The sequence below is a fragment of the Chlorocebus sabaeus genome, chromosome X, assembly GCF_047675955.1.
Source record: "Chlorocebus sabaeus isolate Y175 chromosome X, mChlSab1.0.hap1, whole genome shotgun sequence".
Lineage (NCBI taxonomy): Eukaryota > Metazoa > Chordata > Mammalia > Primates > Cercopithecidae > Chlorocebus > Chlorocebus sabaeus.
This window is the reverse complement of record NC_132933.1, coordinates 128702741-128720183: the sequence shown is the minus strand read 5'-3', so window position 1 is coordinate 128720183 and position 17443 is coordinate 128702741. Positions and strand designations below refer to the sequence as shown.

Genomic DNA, 17443 nt, shown 5'->3' with positions numbered 1-17443 from the left:
TATCCTACCAGCACCTATTTCTTTCACTGGTTCATGGAAATCTGCAGCTTTCATGAAGATAACTTCCTTCACTAGCTAACTTCCTTCACTACTTCATTGCTTTGCATTTCTTTATTCCTTTTAAGATATTTAAATATATATTTTTTTGTTTGTTTCTTGTTTGTTTTGTTTTGTTTTTGTTTTTGAGACAGAGTCCTACTCTGTCGCCCAGGCTGGAGTGCAGTGGTGCGATTTTAACTCACTGCAACCTCCGCCTCCTGGGTTCAAGCAATTCTCCTGCCTCAGCCTCCCGAATAGCTGGAATTACAGACATGTGCCACCATGCCCGGCTAATTTTTGTGTTTTAATAAAAATGGGGTTTCACCATGTTGGTCAGGCTGGTTTCAAACTCCTGAACTCAGGTGATCCACCCACCTCGGCCTCCCAAAGTGCTGGGATTACAGGCATGAGCCACTGCACCCGGCCTTAAATGTTTCAGAGTAACTTTAAAGCCACTTAAGGCCATCTCATGAATCTTATTTCTTCCTTCCTTCCTTTCTTCTTTCCTTCCTTCCTTCCTTCCTTCCTTCCTTCCTTCCTTCCTTCCTTCCTTCCTTCCTTCCTTCCTTCTTCCCTCCCTTCCTCCTTCCCTCCCTTCCTCCTTCCTTCCTTCCTTTCCTCCTTCCTTCCTTCTTTCCTTCCTTCCCTCCTTCCTTCTTTCCTTCCTTCCCTCCTTCTTTTCTTCCTTTCTTCCTTCTTCCCTCTGTCCCTCCAATTATCCAGTCATTTACTTAACATTAATTGAATTCATATGCCACATTCTATACTAGGTCCAGGGATAGAGAGAGAAATAAAACTCAGACCCTTTCCTCAGGATTCCTCAGCCTCTTCAATGCATTAATCCAGGCTGGGCTTGGTGGCTCACGCCTGTAATCCCAGCACTTTGGGAGGCCATGGCGGGTGGATCTCTTGAGGTCAGGAGTTCGAGACTGCCTAGCCAACATGGTAAAACCCTGTCTCTACTAAAAATACAAAAATTACCCAAGCATGTTGGTGCATGCCTGTAATCCCAGCTACTCAGAAGGCTGAGGCAGAAGGATTGCTTGAACCCAGGAGGCAGAGGTTGCGGTGAGCCGAGATCATGCCACTGCATTCCAGCCTGGGCAACAGATCGAGACTGCATCTCAAAAAAATAAAAATTAAAAAAGTAATAAATAAATAAATAAATAAAGCATTGTTAATCCAGAGAAAACAATTTCATGACATAGAACAGAATTGTAAAGAACTTGTGAAGTTGTGCTAGAAAAGTCTTTGATTTAAGTTAATCTATTGGCCAGGCACGGCAGCTCATACCTGTAATTCTAACATTTTGGGAGGCCAAGGCAGGAGGATCATTTGAGCCCAGGAGTTAGAAACCAGCCTGGGAAATATGGTGAAACCCCGTATCTACAAAAAATACAAAAAATTAGACCAGGCTCAGTGGCTCACACCTGTTATCCTAGCACTCTGGGAGGCCGAGGTGGGCAGATCACGAGGTCAGGAATTCGAGACCAGCCTGGTCAACATGGTGAAACCCTGTCTCTACTAAAAATACAAAAATTGGCTGGTCGTGGTGGGGGGTGCCTCTAATCCCAGCCACTTGGGAGGCTGAGGCAGGAGAATCGCTTGAACCTTGGAGGTGGAGTTTGCAGTGAACCGAGAACGCACACTCCAGCCTGTGTGACAGAGCAAAACTGCTTCTCAAACAAAAACAAAAAAAAAACAGCAACAAAAAACACAAGACACTTTTATTATCTCACACTGTCAGTGAGTCAGGAGATTAAGCATGGTTTAGCTAGATGCTTTGCTTATGGCTCACAAAGCTTCAATCAAGGTGTCGGAGGGACTGCAGTCTCATCATCTGCTTGCAAGCTCACATGGTTGTTAGCAACCTTTAGTTTCTAGAAGGCTGCTGCACTGATGTCCTCAGTTTCTCACTGGCTGTTAGCCAGAGGCTGCCCTCAGCTCCTTGCCATATGGCCCTCTCCATACACAGCTTGCTTCTTTTATGCCAGCAAGGAGAGAGTGTCTTTGCAAGGGGGCATTACAATCATCATGTAATCATTCTGAACGTAATGTACTCATGTATATGTAACCATGTACATTCTGTCACCTTAGCCATATACTACTGATTAGAAGCACGTCATGGTTCCTCCCACTTTCAAGAGGACGGGATCACACAGGAGCATGAACAGCAGGAGGCAGGGATCATGGGTGCCACTCTAGAGTCTTTGTGTCATAAATATTCATACATTTTTTTTCTAGCTGTGTCCATTGAAGTAGCCTAAAAGTAACTTCACGCTGTAATAATGAACATCCCTAGTGCTCAGGTTGTGGTCCTTAAAAACCATTCCCCCGGTCTGGCGTGGTGACTCACACCTGTAATCCCAGCACTTTTGGAGGCCGAGGTGGGCGGATCACCTGAGGTCGGGAGTTTGAGACCAGCCTGACCAACATGGAGAAACCCCGTCTATACTAAAAATACAAAATTAGCTGGACGTGGTGGTGGGCGGCTGTAATCCTAGCTACTCGAGAGGCTGAAGCAGGAGAATCGCTGGAACCCAGGAGGCGGAGGTTGCGGTGAGCCGAGATTGCGCCATTGCACTCCAGCCTGAGCAACAAGAGCGAAACTCCGTCTCAAACAACAACAACGACAACAACAACAAACCAAACCATCCCCCCCCATTAAAGGGAATCTGGGCTCTTTGAAGCAATGTCTTATTCCAGGTCTGTGGCCGGGAAAGTACAAGGAAAGCCAAGTCTATTTGATTGTGCTAGAAATCAGTCAAGTTCTCAAGTATCATTTGGGTCATATACCATTGGTCACAGTCATGACATTTAGAACATTATAAAGGCTAATGGTGGAAACAGATGGAATCTATGAAAGTCCATGATTTTTTTTTCTTTTTTGAGACAAGGTCTTGCTCTGTTGCCTAGGCTGGAGTGCAGTGGTGCGATCACGGCTCACTGCAGCCATGACCTCCCAGGTTCAAGCAGTCCTCCTACCTCAGCCTTCCAGGTAGCTGGAACAACAGACTCCTGGCTAATTTTTCTTTTCTCTTTTTGGTAGAGACGAGGTCTCACTATGTTGTCCAAGCTGGTTTCAAAATCCTGGCCTCAAGTGATCCTCTCACCTCGGCCTCCCAAAGCACTGGGATTACAGGCATGAGCCACTGCACCGGGTCCACTTCCCCTTTTATCAGGATCTTTGAGATTACATTGGCCCTGCTTGGATAATCTCCCCATCCCAAGATCCTTAATTTAGTGGCATCCGCATAGTCCTTTTTGCCATGTAAAATGTTCCAGAAACTAGATTATGGATATCTTTAAGGGGCCATTATTCCGTCTACTACAGAATGTGCGTTTTCGTTTTTAGTTTTGTGTATGCATTTTCTAATTTTATGTAATGTGCATGAATTACTTAAAGTGCATATGTTAAAAATAGAACAATGTTATAGTTTATTTTCAAGTGACATGAAATGTGGTTATTTATCTTTTATTAACTGTCTATTACCTTTTTTTTTCTTTTGAGACGGAGTCTTGCTCTGTGGCCCAAGCTGGAGTGCAGTGGCGTGATCTCAGCTCACTGCAAGCTCCGCCTCTCGGGTTCACGCCATTCTTCTCTGCCTCAGGCTCCTGAGTAGCTGGGACTACAGGCGTGCACCACCACGCCCGGCTAATTTTTGTATTTTTAGTAGAGGCAGGGTTTCGCCATGTTGGCCAGGCTGGTCTCAAACTCCTGACCTCAAGTGATCTGCCCACCTTGGCCTCCCAAAGTGCTGGGATTACAGGCATGAGGCACCTTGCCCGTCCTGAAGCTTCAGTTTCATATGTAGCCAGTTATTACTTCATGCTAAATCAGAAAATTCCAATTCATAATTTTATGTTGTCAGAAACGGCAGCAAGTGTTTTGTCGCTAGGTCAGAAACTTCTGTGTGTTAGATGGAACGGGGACCCAGAAATTGAGAAGTCATTTCTTCCATTTAGTGGGCAGGAGCCAAGAATGTCATATGTCCTTCAATGCATGTGACGTTCCTGCAAGGAAGAATTTTCCTACGTCTAACATAATTTTCAAATGTCTCCCTAGACATTTGTGTATATGAGAACCTATTTGTGATTATCTGAGCCTAAACCTAACCTTGTTTTACCTGTAAACTCAAAGCACTATTTTTTAATGAAATTTATTTAAAAAAATATGAAATGCTTTCACAAATGTGCATGTCACCTAGCACCGGGGCCATGCTTATTTTCTTTGTATCAATATAATTCCAATGTTAGTATATTGCTGCTGAAGCAAGCAATAACTCAAAGGATTTTCTGCACGGTTTTAATATATGTGGAATTTTCCAGGAACGGAACTACTATGTAAATTGAAAGGAGTGTGTGTTGTTTTGTTTGGAACTTTTCCAAGAATAGCTTAATGTTTTAGAAAATCACACCAATGACATCAATGTCATTTATGGGCTGTGCTGGATATCTTCCATTTGCCTTTCCAGACTCACTCCACCCTTCTTTACCTGCTCTGTGCCCAGCAAAGGGGTTGTAGCGACAGGTTTCCTTGCCTTCCAGCTTCTGGGTGGGTTCACTCAGTGCAAAGCATTGGCAGGAGATCTGGAAGGTGGGAGGAGAGTGAGGTGTGCCATTCGAAATGACCATCAAGGCTAGGTTGAATGTGCAAAACCATATTCCATTAGAAAATGAAAATGTAATATATAAGTTTGGGTCCAAGCTGGTTGGAGGGCAAAAGTAAACTGCACGAAGAGGTGGTTCAGACCCTCACGATGCTTGTGGCTACTGGTTTACCTCTCCTTTAACCCAGATCTGTGACTTCCCAGAGAGTTCCTTATGACTGGATAGCAGAGAAAGAACAAGGTTTATGATGCACAGTTTCCCAGCACCACCTAAAAGTGGGTGGTAGCTGCATTCTAGGCCCTGAAAGACAGTGGTGAAGGGGCAACGTTTTGGGTAGTACTTCTTGTTGTCCCTTTCATGTGGAAGGAGAGATGGCCTATGTTCTCTATGGGCATATTGTTGGGAGAGGCGATCCCCCATGGCCTAGAGAGTTCCTGCTAGTTCTTGTTGGGCATGCCAAGAATGCAAGGTCCTGACTGCTCTTTAGCTGGGCCGTTTCTCAGGGCTCTATTGCAAGGAGCTGCCTTGGGGGATGAGGTGATATCTCCTTCTGGGACAAAGAGCAGGCTTGCTTTCCCCAAGGCCGGTATTCCTTGGCTGTGATGCAAACCTGCACTGTGTACACAGTGTATCCACCTGGGCCCCTTCGCAAGGTCCTGTGGGCCTTGGAGACTCAGGGAACCGCATGATCCCGTGGGAGACTTAGAGAACTGACACAAATATGCTGATGCTCATGCTGCTAGCTCGTGCTGCTGACATCCATGAAATGGATATGTAGATCCACAAAAGGCTAACATGTAAGCGGGGGGAATTCCCAGACCCTGGCAAATATTCGTTAGAAACATTGCAGTTGGTTTTACAAGCTTTTGGACATCATGTGACTTGTACGTGATTTCGCATTGAAGGGTACAACTCAATTATTTCTCTGTAGTTTTGGTCCCTAAGGGAAAAACTTGGTCACTTTTGTGTTTGAATGATTTTTTTGTTGTTGTTATTCAGGCAAAACTCTACTGGCAAAGGTATCACTGCACATCTGCTGGAAAAAACAGGTCACTTTTAATGACTTCATGAAAGTGTTTGACAAAGTTTCATAGCAAACAGTACTAAGGACTAAGGGTGACTGGATTGCCGATATAATAAACCAGAAATTTAAATACTGTCATTTTTGTCTATTCATCCTGTAGATGGATAACATCACATGCCTCAAATTCCAATTGTTTATAATATTATTTTGCCCCTTTCTTTTCCATAGTAACTTTTAAGCTTCTCAGATCTGTTTTTACTTTTTTCAGTTCTAAATAATGGAATTCCAGGATTTCATCTGCAACACCACAGGCCCTCCTGACTGCTGGTATAAGAAATCCTAGCAACGGAATAAGGAAAAAGTGATTATTCTGGTCTCCTAAAATACCCTTGAAAATGTTATTTCTAACAAAGGGCTCTTGTAAGACATCTAGAACTCTGAGCTTGTGACTTGATCTATGAATATTACCTTGGCCTTAAAAAACTTGAAATTCTTGGCCAGGCTCAGTGGCTCACGCCTATAATCGCAGCACTTTGGGAGGCTGAGGTGAGCGGATCACCTGAGGTCAGGAGTTTGAGACCAGCCTGGCCAACATAGTAAAACTTCATCTCTACTAATACAAAAATTAGCTGGGCATGGTGGTGCACCCGTGTAATCCCAGCTACTCCGGAGACTGAGGCAGGAGAATTGCTTGAACCCGGGAGGCAGAGGTTACAGTGAGACAAGATCTTGCCACTCCACTCCAACCTGGGCAACAGAGGAGACTTTGTCTCCACAAGAAAAGAAAAGAAAAGAAAAAAGAAAAAAAGCCTGTAATTCTTTTGGTTTGTATCATTTAATAATCTGTTCCCCTAGTAATAATATTTAAATTGACTTCTCCATGTCCTAAAAGCTGTGAATACCTATGAGTTTTCTTTTTTCTTTCTTTCTTTTTTTTTTTTTTTTTTGAGACAGAGTTTCCCTTTGTCTCCCAGGCTGGAGTGCAGTGGTGCGATCTCGGCTCACTGCAACCTCCACCTCCCTGGTTCGAGCAATTCCCCTGCCTCAGCCTCCTGAGTAGCTGGACTACAATTCCCCTGCCTCAGCCTCCTGAGTAGCTGGACTACAATTCCCCTGCCTCAGCCTCCTGAGTAGCTGGACTACAATTCCCCTGCCTCAGCCTCCTGAGTAGCTGGACTACAATTCCCCTGCCTCAGCCTCCTAAGTAGCTGGACTACAGGTGCACACCACCACACCCGGCTAATTTTTTTGTAGTCTCAGTAGAGGCAGGGTTTCACCATGTTGGCCAGACTGGTCTCAAACTCCTGACCTCAGGCAATCCACCTGCCTTGGCCTCCCAAAGTACTGGGATTACAGGCGTGAGCTACATGCCCGGCCAAGTTTTCTTTAATAGCTAAGTGAATTGAAAATTTTTGTGCAGACAAAACCCTGTATGTAAATGTTTATAGCACTTTTATTTTTTATTATTTATTTATTTTTGAGACGGAGTCTCACTCTGTCACCCAGGCTGGAGTGCAATGACGTGATCTAGGCTCACTTGCAACCTCCGCCTGCCAGGTTCAAGCAATTCTTCTGCCTTAGCCTCCCAAGTAACTGGGATTACAGGTGCATGACGCTACGTCCAGCTAATTTTTTTGTATTTTAGTAGAGACGGGGTTTCACCATGTTGCCCAGGCTGGTCTCCAAGTCCTGAGCTCAGGCAATCCACCTGCCTCAGCCTCCCAAAGTGCTAGGATTACAGGCATGAGCCACTGCACCTGGCCTATAGCAGTTTTATTTATTTATTTATTTATTTTGAGACAGAGTCTCACTCTGTCACCCAGGCTGGAGTGTAATGGTGTGATCTCGGCTCACTGCAACCTCCGCCTCCCAGGTTCAAACAATTCTCCTGCCTCAGCCTCTTGAGTACCTGGGATTACAGGTGCGTTCCACCACACCTAGCTCATTTTTGTATTTTTAGGAGAGATGGAGTTTCACCATGTTAGACATCTGGTCTCAAACTCCTGACCACCCACCTCGGCCTCCCAAAGTGCTGGGATTATAGGTGTGAGCCACTGCGCCTGGCCTCATAGCAGTTTTATTAATAACTGGGAACAATGAAGATGTCCTTTAGCAAGTGAATGGGTAAACAAACTGTGGTATATGTGTACAGTGGAATACTCATCAATGAAAAAAAGGAAAAGTCTATTGACTCACTCAACAATACGTGTGAATCTTGTTTTTTTTTTTTTTGAGACAGAGTCTTGCTCTGTCGCCCAGAGTCTTGCTCACACCCAGGCTGGAGTGCAGTGGCACGATCTCGGCTCACTGCAAGCTCTGCCTCCCGGGTTCACGCCATTCTCCTGCCTCAGCCTCCCGAGTAGCTGGGACTACAGGCACCCGCCACCACGCCTGGCTAATTTTTTTGTATTTTTAGTAGAGACAGGGTTTCACCGTGTTAGCCAGGATGGTCTCGATTTCCTGACCTCGTGATCCACCTGCCTCGGCCTCCCAAAGTGTTGGAATTACAGGCGTGAGCCACTGTGCCCGGTCAAATCTTGCTTTTTTTTTTTTTTGTGGTAAAATATATATAACAAACATAGATGAATCTTTCTTTTTTTTTTTGAAACAGAGTCTTGCTGGGCGAGGTGGCTCATGCCTGTAATCCCAGCACTTTGGGAGGCTGAGGGGTGTGGATCACGAGGTCAGGAGTTCTAGACCAGCCTGGCCAACATGGTGAAACCCGGTCTGTACTAAAAATACAAAAATTAGCCAGGTGTGGTGGTCAGCGCGCCTGTAATCCCAGCTACTCGGGAGGCTGCGGCAGGAGAATCACTTGAACCCGGGAGGCGGAGGTGGCAGTGAGCCAGGATCGTGTCACTGCACTCCAGCCTGGGTGACAGAGGAAGACACTGTCTAGAAAAAAAAAAAAAAATTACCCAGTCTCTGCTAAGTCTTTGTTAGCAGCGTGAGAACAGACTAATACAAGGCTCTGGGGGGAAATTCATTTCCTTGCCTTTTCTAGCTTCTGGAGGCCATCTGCATACATTAGTTGCTGACTCCTTTCTCACATCACTTCAACCTCTTGCTTCTATCCTCACCTCTCCTATGACCTCCTTTGACCTTCTTGCCACCCTCTTTTAAGGACCCTTGTTATTATTAATACATTTAGGGCCCACCTGGATAATCTAGGATAATCTCATCTTGAGATCCTTAATATAATCACATTTGCCAAGTCCCTTTGCCATATTAAGGTAACATTCACAGGTTTTGGGGATTAGGACATGGATATCTTTCCAGGGTCATTCTTCAGTCTAGAACGGGACTGAAAAAACAGATCAGTGATTGCCAGGGGTAGGGGAGAAGGAAGGGTTGAGTACATGAGGGTGGTGGTGGATATACGATTCTACAATTGTCAAAACCTGTGGAATGGTACAACACCAAGAGTGAACATTACTGTATGCAAATTGAAAAAAGAATCAACCTGGTTTTCAGTGATTCCAGGATGAAATGCAGAGGATGACAAAAGACATTAATTGTACCTGGAGAAAACTGTTAAGTGAAATAAACCAGGCACAGAATGACAAATACTGCATGATCTCACTTATATGTGGAATCTAAAAAAGTTGAAAAAATTGGCCGGGCGTGGTGGCTCACGCCTGTAATCCCAGCACTTTGGGAGGCCAAGGTGGGCGGACCACCTGAGATTGGGAGATCGAGACCAGCCTGACCAACTTGGAGAAACCACATCTCTACTAAAAATACAAAATTAGCAGGCGTGGTGGCACATGCCTATAATCCTAGCTACTCGGGAGGCTGAGGTAGGAGAATCGCTTGAATCCGGGAGGTGGAGGTTGCTGTGAGCCGAGATGGCGCCATTGTACTCCAGCCTGGGCAACAAGAGCGAAACTCCATCTCAAGAAAAAAAAAAAAAAAAGTTGAAAACATAAGAAATAAAGAAGCAGAGAGTAGAAAGGTGGTTACCAGGGGCTGGGGAAGGGGAGGGGTGCTGGTGTTGGGGAGATATTGATCAAAGGATAGAAAATTTCAGTTAGACAGGAGGAATAAGTGCAAGAGAGCTACTGTACATCGTGCTGCATGTAGTTAATAACAATATATTGCATACTTGAAAATTGCTAAGAGAGTGTATTTTCGGTGTTCTCACCATGAAACATAATAAGTGTGAGAAGAAATGCATATGTTAATTAGCTTGCTTTAGTCATTTCACACAATGTATACACATTTCAAAACAACATTTTGTACAGGGTTAATGTACAATTTTTATTTGTCAATTAAAAAATAATAAAAATGTAATTTTATGAAAAATGTATGACATTACTGAAGATGGTGGGGAAGAAGTTGCTGATTAAGCAACGTTTGCAAAAAAGTGCTTTGACTAGATAGTGTAAGGCTAAAGACAAAAAAGACTGTACGTAGGCTGGGCGAGGTGGCTCACGCCTGTAATCCCAGCACTTTGGGCGGCTGAGGCGGGCGGATCACCTGAGGTGAGGAGTTCAAGACCAGCCTGGCCAACATGGTGAAACCCCATCTCTACTAAAAATATAAAAATTAGCCAGGTTTGGTGGTGGGCGCCTGTAATCCCAGCTACTAGAGAGACTCAGGCAGGAGAATCGCTTGAACCTGGGAGATGGAGGTTGTGGTGAACTGAGACCCCGCCACTGTACTCCAGCCTGGATGACAGTGTGAAACTGTGTCAAAAAAACAAAAAAACGGCCGGGCGCGGTGGCTCAAGCCTGTAATCCCAGCACTTTGGGAGGCCGAGACGGGCGGATCACGAGGTCAGGAGATCGAGACCATCCTGGCAACATGGTGAAACCCCGTCTCTACTAAAAAATACAAAAAACTAGCTGGGCGAGGTGGCGGGCGCCTGTAGTCCCAGCTACTCGGGAGGCTGAGGCAGGAGAATGGCGTAAACCCGGGAGGCGGAGCTTGCAGTGAGCTGAGATCCGGCCACTGCACTCCAACCCGGGCGACAGAGCGAGACTCTGTCTCAAAAAAAAAAAAAAAAAAAAAAAAAACAAACCAAAACAACTGTATGTAAACACTGTACTTTAGTTGGGAGCATCAAAGAGCAAAATCACAACAATGTAGTTTTAAGATCTTAGTTTGCTTTTTTGTGTGTGATTCTAGAATTGGGCAACATTTTATTCTGTAAAATAGAGTAAGTGTTCCAACGGACTGCACAGAGGCGGTTGATTTTATAGACAGAAAGGGCTAAAGAAAGCAGAAACAAAGAACAAAAAGTGGACTGGTCATTTCAAAGTTACTTTCCTTGTAAAGTGGGAACAGGGAAACAAATAATTGATTGGTTAGACAAATAATTGATTGGTTAACATGAGGTTACTTCAGATTACTTTTGTTGTAAGGACTAAAGGCAAAGGGAACTTCATTATCATGCCGATGGAAACTGGCCTGCTTGGGAAATTGGGCTTTGTCTGTCTCCTGATTTCTCAGAAGGCCAGCTAACAACTCAGTTTTAGTCTGATGATGTAGATTTTTTTTTTTTTTTTTTGAGACAGAGGCTCGCTCTGTCGCCCAGACTGGAGTGCAGTGGCACGATCTTGGCTCACTGCAACCTCTGCCTCCAGGGTTCAAGCAATTCTCCTGCCTCAGCCTCTCTAGTAGCTGGGATTACAGGCACGCACCACCACCACTCCCAGCTAATTTTTGTATTTTTAGTGGAGATGGGGTTTCACCATGTTGGCCAGCCTGGTCTTGAACTCCTGACCTCAGGTGATCCACCTGCCTCGGCCTCCCAAAGTGCTGGAATTACAGGCGTGAGCCACCACGCCCAGCCATGATGCAGATCTTTAGTATGAACGACTCCATTCTGGTTTATAGTCTGCTCTGTTGGGGCCTAGTGTAGGAGCTTAGTCCAAAACAATGGCCTGATATAATTTTTATGTAACAGGAGAGGGATACAGAAATATAGATGTATACATATATATAGGTTAGTATACATAGATATATTTCCTAGCTTTGACTGTTGAGATGGGCTAGAAGCAGTGAGATCCCAGCAGCACTGAGCACACTTAGCACCCAGATCTTCGTTTCCAAATACCAGTCTCCAATAATAAAGGAAACCAGAGCTCCTTGAAGAAATGGCTGCCTCTAGGTCTAGGGCAGGAAAAATACAAGATGCGCATGGAACACGTGGTAGTACCAGAAAGAAAAGACAGGAAGAGCCTGCACCTGGCCTCTCCAGGCCCCTTGTGGAGTCGTGTGCTTGGTGGATAGCCTGACTTTCATGCTCTTGCTATAGTGGGTCCCCTCCCTGTAATAAAGTGTAGACTTGTAAGCTTTGTCATTTGGGGTCCTGTGAGTCTTCTTTAGCAACTGAACCCTATTTAAGTGCCACTGTTAGTCCAGCTATACTGTATATTCAGTTTTTTTAAACATTGCACAGGCACTAGGAAAAATAGGTATATTGTCTGCTGTATGTGTTTCTTTCCAGGAAGCTGTTGAGACTTATTATTAAGTGATTCTTTATCCTTAATAAATTCACTTCATTAATTTCAATGCCATTTATTTATTTATGGAGTGTCAAATTCTATTAATGTATTTTCATCTTTGATTTCTCCTAATTTGCATTTGTTTTATATATGTCCCCTTTTCTTATTTTAATCTTTTTGTTGCATTTTGTGCTTATTTTAAATAACATAAAATTGAAATCTGAATTCAATTTGGGGATCTTAATTGTTAATAGAGGAGTAGAGTCCATTTACATTTATCATTGCTAATACATCACCCAGGCTGGAGTGCAGTGGCACGATTTCGGCTCCCTGCGAGTTCCGCCTCCCAGGTTCACACCATTCTTCTGCCTCAGCCTCCTGAGTAGCTGGGACTACAGGGGCCTGCCACGACGCCCGGCTAATGTTTTGTATTTTTAGTAGAGACAGGTTTCACCATGTTAGCAGGATGGTCTTGATCTCCTGACCTCATGATCCACCCGCCTCAGCCTCCCAAAGGGCTGGGATTACAGGCGTGAGCCACCGCACCCGGCCTCATCTGTTTTATTATACAGGTCATATTTTTCTTTTCTTGTTTTTGTTTTTAAGACAGGGTCCTTCTCCGTAGCTGGAGTGCAGTGAGGTGATCTTGGATCACTGCAATTTCCATTTCCTGGACTCAAGTGATCCTCCCACCTCAGCCTCCTAAGCAGCTGGGACTACAGGCACCCCTCACCACTCCCAGCTAATTTTTAAAATTTTTTGTAAAGACAATGTCTCACTATATTGCCCAGGCTTGTCTCAAATTCCTGGGCTCAAGCAATCCTGCCTCGGCCTTTCAAAGTACTGGGATTACAGGTGTGAGCCACTGCACCTGCCATATTTTCCTATGCTATTTTTAATGTTTCCTTGTCATTGTTTTCTTTTATGATTTTTCTTTTTTGAAAATTTTTTATTGAGCTGGAGTCTTGCTCTGTTGCCCCAGGTTGGAGTGCAGTGGTGCGATCTCAGCTCACTGCCAACATCTGCCGCCTGGGTTGAAGCAATTCTTGTGCCTCAGACTCCTGAGCTGGGACTACAGGCGCATGCCACTACACCTAGCTAATTTTTTTGTATTTTTAGTAGATGTGGGGGTTTCGCCATGTTAACCAGGCTGGTCTCGAACTCCTGACCTCAAGTGATTTGCCCTCCTCGGTCTCCCAAAGTGCTGGGATTACAGGCGTGAGCCACTGCGCCCAGTCTTACAGTTTTTCTATTGTTTTTTTTCTTCTCCCTTTTGAGTGTTTGCTTTTTATCTTCTTCAGTTCCTTGGAAGGCATATACACTCCTTTTGATACTGGCGAATGCAACCTTTCAGTTTTCCAAAAGCATTCTGTGGGTATTGGGAAAGTAATGTATAAGGTGTGGTTTTTTTGTTTTTTTTGTTTGTTTGTTTGTTTTTGTTTTTTTTTTTTGTGAGACGGAGTTCCGCTCTTGTCACTCAGGCTGGAGTGCAATGGCACCATCTCAGCTCACTGCAGCCTCCACCTCCCAGGTTCAAACGATTCTCCTGCCTCAGCCTCCCGTGTAGCTGGGATTATGGGCCAGCATGCTCGGTTAATTTTTGTATTGTAGTTGAGATGGGGTTTCTCCATGTTGGTCAGGCTGGTCTTGAACTCCCAATCTCAGGTGATCCTCCTGCCTCGGCCTCCCAAAATGCTGGGATTACAGGCATGAGCCACCGCGCCTGGCCTGTATAAGGTATTTTAATAGCAAGAAAGTTATCAATAATTGCTAGGTTCCCATCAAAAGGACTAAGGAGCCAACTTAAAAGTTCCTACTAGCCAAAATTAAAATAATTTGAGTATCAATAGAAATAATTGCAGTTGATTGAAACACATCAAATAAGTTTGAGCCCATGAATTTATAATATTACCAAACAAACTTATTTTTACCTTTAAAAAAACCTGATTGAGGTAGAGGACTTCCAAAATAGTGGGATGAGGAGATCAGTAGATATACTCCCAAATGGAACAAACTTTAACTGGTGAAAATTATTATTGTTTTTGTCTTTTTGTCTTCATATTTTTTGGGGGGAATAGGATCTTGCTCTGTTGCCCAGGACAGAGTACAGGGGCATGATCATGGTTCACTGCAGCCTCAACCTCCCAGGCTGGTCTTGAACTGCTCAAGTGGAGAAACTTATTCAAGAAAATCTACCTACTAAACCTTGGGGAGAACAATGGGAGTCTGTGGCATTTGAACCCCAAAATGCTTCCTGTCCTCCCACCTCAAGCTCAGTGTGTTAGAAGCTCTACTCTGGGAAAACACAGCCAGGAAGATGGGGCACCCTTTCTTCCCAGATCCCAGAGTAGGGCTATGGTTTTACTCCAGGAAGGGCAGGCCATCAGCATCTTTCATCACCACCAGTTCTGTGTTACAGAAGTCGTATTCCAGGCAACTGCAGGGCAGAGGATTGGAGTTCCCTCCTCCTTCCAGTCTCCACCTTAGAGCAGAAGTTCTACTGCATGGAGGCAGGCTGCAGTACTGTGCCTTGCTTACTCACAGGGTAGAGTTTCCACACCAGGAGGAGGGAGATGAGAAGACCAGGGGCTACTGTCTTTGTCCAGTGCCCCTCTTGAAGAGCAAGTGTGTCACCCTGGGAAAAGCAGGCCACCATCTTCCTCCCCCTTTCCAGCTCAGGAGTAGTGGTACAGAGGTTCTGTCCAGCAGGAGAGGCAAACCAAAAGAACAGATTGCTGGCCAGGTGTGGTGGCTCACGCCTGTAATTCCAGCACTTCAGGAGGCCGAGGCGGGCAGATCATTTGAGGTCAGGAGTTCGAGACCAGCCTGGCCAACATGGGGAAACCCTATCTCTACTAAAAATACAAAAATTAGCCAAGCATGTTGGTGGACGCCTGTAATCCCAGCTAGTCAGGAAGCTGAGGTAGGAGAATCACTTGAACTGGGAAGGTGGAGGTTGCAGCGAGCCAAGATCACACCATTATACTCCAACCTGGGCAACAGAAGGAGATTCTGTCAAAAAAAAAAAAAAAAAAAAAAAAATCCATAGAACAATCACCTAGAAATTAGAAGAGGCTAACAAGTGGGTGTGAAGTAGACCAGCCAAAAGCTTAACAAGTTGATCAGGGAAATAGAGAGCCTAGAGTCGGTCATCCCTGGGGGTCATGGAGACTGTGTGTGCCCAAGGCTGTGGCCTCTGAGGAAAACACTAGCAGCTCCACATTGCGTGGGAACCTAGACTTCACCAAACCAGTCCAATCAAGTCACTAAACAAATAACAAGCAAATACAATAGGTCCTGTAGGTAGGTAAGGGGGAATCAGTATCCAGAGTTGCTACCATAGTCTCTAAAATGTCGTTTTCGACAACAAAAAAAAATTACAAGACATGCAAGAAAAAGGAAAGTGTGACCAATACATAAGGAAAAAGCAGGCAATAGAAATTGCTTTTGAGGGGTCAATGGGTTGAACTTAGCAAAACCTCAAAGCAGCTATTACAAATATATTCAAAAAACCAGGGGAAACCATGTTTAAAGGGTTAAAGGAGGCCAGGCAAAGTGGCTCACGCCTGTGATCCCAGCACTTTGGGAGGCCGAGGTGGGCAGATCACCTGAGGTCAGGAGTTCAAGACCAGCCTGGCCAACATGGTGAAACCCCGTCTCTACTAAAAATATAAAAATTAGCCGGGTTTGGTGGTGCGGACGTGGAGTCGCATCTACTAGGGAGGCTGAGGTAGGAGGATCACTTAAGCCTGGGAGGCAGACGTTGTAGTGAACTGAGATTGTGTGCCACAGCACTCCAGCCTGGGTGACAGAGTGAGACCCTGTCAAAAAAAAAAAAAAAAAAAGGTAAAGGAGGCCAGACACAGTGGCTCACACCTGTAATCCCAGCACTTTGGTAGGCCGAGGCAGGCAGATCGCTTGAGCCCAGGAGTTTGAGACCAGCCTGGGCAAAACCCATGGCGAAACCCTGCCTCTACAAAAAAAAAAAAAGCAGCAAATTAGCAGGGTGTGGTGGCATGCACCTGCAGTCACAGTTAATCAGGGGGCTGAGGTGGGAGGATTGCTTGAGCCCAGGAGGTTGAGACTGCAGTGAGCTATGACTGTGCCACTGCACTCCAGCCTGGGTGACAGAGTGAGACCTTGTCATAAATAAATAAATAAATAATAATAATGCACTAAAGAAAAAAGCATCAAAATTAATTGGTGTTACCCTCTGGGACAGCTGTCCCTTAAAAAAAAAAGAAAAAAAGAATCAGTTGCACCTAAACCTGAAGATTCACTGTTTCTTGAAGTGATGGTTTAAACAGAGCTGCAAACAGCAAGCGAATCTCATTATCTTTGGTGGCTGTGGCCATGCTCCTTAAAGTGAACTTAGAGGCTTACCTCCCTGGTGGCCAGTGCCTGCTGGGACCAGAGGCTGTGGCCATCTGGCCCCCCAGTCAGCCCCAAGTCACGGCCCCCAGGCAATGGCTGTGCCTGACAGAATGTACCAGGTCACCAGACAGGTACTCGATAGGAGGTCTGCCAAATGCCTAGAACCCAGGAAATGCGGTTACCCTGCCCCCTCCTCCTTTTTATAGATCTCGACATGGGTGCCCAGCACCACACCCTGGCCCACTGGAGGAGATTACAGGTAGCAAGTGCAGTTCCACGACTCCAACATCAAGTTCCTGCTGCTCCGCCACGTCCTGCGCCATCAGCACAAGCCATGCTTCACTACCAAGAGGCCCAACACCTTCTGCTAGCTGCAGGGCCCTCTCACCCCAGTGCGCCCCAAATACACTCGGGTATGCCAAGAAAGAAAAAAAGAAAGGAAGGAAGAAAGAGAGAAAGAGAGAGAGAGGCAGAGAAAGAAGGAAAAAAGGAAGAAAGGAAGAAAGGAAGGAAGGAAGGAAGGAAGGAAGAAAGAAAAAGAAAGAAAGAAAATTGGAAGATCTATAGAGATTATGCAATCTTAAGAACAGAGTAAGAAAAAGAATGAAGAAAAATTAACAGCTTCACAGAAATCTGGGACACCATTAACCACACACCAATATACATGTAATGGGAATACTAGAAAAAGAAAAGGAGAAAGGAGAAGAGAAAATATTTGAAGAATGATTGAAAACCACAAAACATTGCTGAAATAAATTAAAGAAGGTTTAATAAAAGGAGACATCCCATATTCTGAGATCAGAGAAGTTCACAGCATAGCTCGGAAGATCAGACTGCCTAGACGCAATCCAGACTCTTAGGTAAGTTACCTAACTTCTTTGGGCTTTGGTTTTCTCATTTGTGAAATAAGGATAAGAAGTCCTGTATTATAGAGTTGTTCATG

At 44.9% G+C, this 17443-nt stretch overlaps 2 non-coding genes across 2 annotated transcripts; one reads left to right on the top strand and one right to left on the bottom strand.

The window, feature by feature from the left end:
- Nucleotides 1–4207: 4207 nt before the first annotated feature.
- LOC119620029 (U6 spliceosomal RNA) lies at nucleotides 4208–4318 on the bottom strand. Its single transcript, XR_005236425.1, has one exon. It is a non-coding gene; the product is annotated as a U6 spliceosomal RNA (small nuclear RNA).
- A 12063-nt stretch (nucleotides 4319–16381) lies between these two features.
- On the top strand, nucleotides 16382–16514 carry LOC119620035 (small nucleolar RNA SNORA68). The gene has a single exon (XR_005236431.1). It is a non-coding gene; the product is annotated as a small nucleolar RNA SNORA68 (small nucleolar RNA).
- The last annotated feature ends 929 nt before the right edge of the window (nucleotides 16515–17443 follow it).